Here is a 3,350-nt window from a genome sequence, read left to right as displayed (position 1 = left end):
TAATGCACTTTTTAAAAAACACAGAGCAAAGAAGTGCAAAATACAGCAGCACAAGGCATGGCGAGAGTGGTTGAAAATGAGGCTAGAGGCATGGGAAGGAGCCATATCATTAATACCCATATATGCCCCATAACATTTTTTTTCAGTAAAATCTCTTATTTGTGCTAAATTGAAAGGCCAGGTCATGATCCAAGTCCATAGGGAGGGCTTCCACCAACCAAGCAGAAAATGATCCTCTCTAGCTCCTAGTGCTCCCTAATGTTATTCTATCCTGGGCACAGATCCGTAGGGACAGGCTCAGAGGCCACTTCTTGAACTGAAAGTCCACCTGTCCCTCTAATTCAGGCTCCTAGTAGTTCAGGTTTCTGTTTCAAAATAAAACAAAAACTGGAGATAGGGTAGTTTGCAATTAGTTATGCATATGAAATACCCATATATGAAAAGGTTGGCTCTTTTCAGAGGCCTGGTAATTTTCAAATCAGGGTCTGTCTTTGACTCTAATGTGTAAAAGCAGATAATTTTTAATGAGGTTTGGAGAAGGACAGTTTAGTGTGAAATACGGTGTGTAAGAAATAGAAAATCTAAATTAGGTGCATTACATTCAAATGCAAAAGCTGATTTCATCTGAATTCTCAGAGGTACTCAAAATTGCTGTAGGAAATTAGCATAAACACATGATGTGGTTAACCTAATAAAAATTAAAACAGCTGTTTGGTACCTCTACATTTCAAACATCTAAAAAATAGTCTTAGTGCTCAGAGTGCTTAGGTACTATGAGATCTTAGGCAACTGGAATTTATACATTTGTGCTTTTATTTTTAAATATATTCATTGTATATCTACTTTATATGGGTAAATACATATTTCTAATGCTTGAATATAAAAATATATTTTCTTATAACTTCATTGTTACTAAAGACAAAAAACTGAATTTTGCTGCAAACTTTGGCAACTGAATTTTTGGGTGTCATTTAGTAGTGTCTGGGATTGCATGGGCTATGACTGACTCTGAGGAGATTTTTGGATGGTCCTTTCAAATATCCTTTCCCTGAATCCCTTTATTCAGAATCAAGTTAACAGGTGAGGGGGGAAGGGTAGGAGTGTAAGAGAAAGATTACGGAAAGACTTTTACATGTTTAGAAAGGAGTAGAGGAAAAGGTTTGGCTGCTTAGCATTAAATATTTTTTTTATTAACTATGTGAGCTTTGCCTACAGAAGATTTTTTTCTTAATATTTTAACAAGACCTCCAGAAATTTAGGATGGCATAATCCAGGAGAGAAATTGCAGTGCCAAAGAAATCTGGACTACAATTGTCTTTAGGCACTACGATGTTAAAAATATATATTAACTAATGGAAATAGTGCTGGACACTAATTAAAGTATCCAAATGACTTGTCATTATTAATAACTCTGTACTTCAACAAGGAGCACTTGCTGTGGAAGTTCTGTGACTATCCTGGGCACAGCATGACAATATTTTAAAAATATGTACACCATAAAAAATCCCACTTGAAATAGCTATAAGATGGTGCCAAAAAGTTACCAAGTGGAACTTAGCACAAATTTAAAATGAAGTGGAAATTTGTTCTTATGACTTCAGGAAGTAGTTTAAATTTTATACTTTTTGAAAGTACGTGAGACATAACTTAATGATATATGGTTCCTTGAACTTCAAATGGTTAACTTCAATCTTACTCATTTAACCAACCTTTATTGAGTACCCACTATAAATAAGAAACTCCCAAATATTTAGTGGAATAAGATGGGTGAAATATGAAAGTAAGGAAGGACAAAAGAATGTAAAACCTCCTGCACATATGTTGGCAGCTAAAAGATTAATAAAACACAGTCACTGACCTTCTAATAGCTAAAAGTTTAGAAGTGGAGCAAAGACATGTAAATAAAAATAAAAATACAATGTACTAAAGTTTAATAAGAAAGCTCAGGAAAAAATGATCATGTATGTTCAGTAAAAGGCAATAATCTTAATATTCTTTCCAGCTGCGGGAATCAGTGAAAGCCGTATGTATAAGGTCGCATTTGAACTGAACTCTGAAATATGGTCAGATTAATCTGGCAGCTATAAACACTAATGGTTAGTTCTCCAAGAGTAGAGAGGGCGACTTACTCATCTGTGTATCTCCTATTCCTAATACAGAAATCACACTAATGATTGCTACTATTTCTTACATGCTTACTATTTGCCAGGCACATGCTAAGAATTTTTCATACATTGTCACATTTACCTTCACAATACTCTTGTGGAGTGCTTATAACAGCAGCAGCAGCAGCAGCAGCAGCAGCAGCAACAACAACAGCAACAATATTTGTTGAATGCTCACTCTGATCCAGGCTCTGCTTTAATAGCTCTATGTCACTGTTAGCATTCCTTTCTAACATGTAAGAAATTGAAGTTCAGAAAGTTTAGGCAACTTTCCCAAGATCACCAAGTTAGTCAGAAGTAGAGTTGCAATTAAAATCAAAGTCATCTGACTCTAAAACATGTTTTATAATATTTTGGTACCTGTTACTTGGAAAGGAGTTAGGAATTTTGAATAAATAAGTGAATGAAGATTGAGGAAAGAAGAGAGATATTGTGAAGATAGAAACCACTGAATCTGTAAACTGGGGGTAAAAAGGTAGGAGACAAAACTGTCATTTTTTTTAAGCATAAACTAAAAAATGTAAATATTTGCTACCATGATAAGCTACAATGTACCAACTTTTAAAAAATATATTTATATGAAGCATTTGAAAAATATTATGATGTGTTTTACATATACACAGTGATATCCCATGAAGGTTACATAGAAAATAAAGTGTTCATGAGGGTTATTTTTGTATGGTGAACAGTTATTGGTGATGCTGTTCTTTTTTCTTCATCTCTATTTTCTACTGTGACAACTAATTTCTGATTTAAAAAACTTTTACATGGTTGTGTAATATTTTAAGGAAGATTTAAAGCATAGTCAGAATTCCTTGTTGTTAGGAAATATACAAATCTAAATATTTAGGGATGATATTATATTTTCTTTTGTGCGTTTAATTTTTATTGATGAAAGTATTATAGAAGTAAATTTTATTGATTTTGAGAGAGAGATAGAGAGGGAGAGAGAGAGAGAGAGAAACATTGATCCGTTGCCTCCCGCACATGCCTGGACCGGGAATCAAACCTCACAACCTGGGTTTGTACCCTTACTGGAATCAAACCTGCCACCTTTTGGTGTTTGGGAGGGACGATGCTCCAACCAATTGAGCCACACTAGTAGGACTATTTATACTTTTATAAATGTATATACACACATATATGGGTAGTATTATACTACAATAATATGTATAAAGAAAAATA

The sequence above is a fragment of the Cnephaeus nilssonii genome (genome assembly GCF_951640355.1).
Source record: "Cnephaeus nilssonii genome assembly, chromosome: X".
NCBI lineage: Eukaryota > Metazoa > Chordata > Mammalia > Chiroptera > Vespertilionidae > Cnephaeus > Cnephaeus nilssonii.
Note: the sequence above shows the minus strand (reverse complement) of the source record.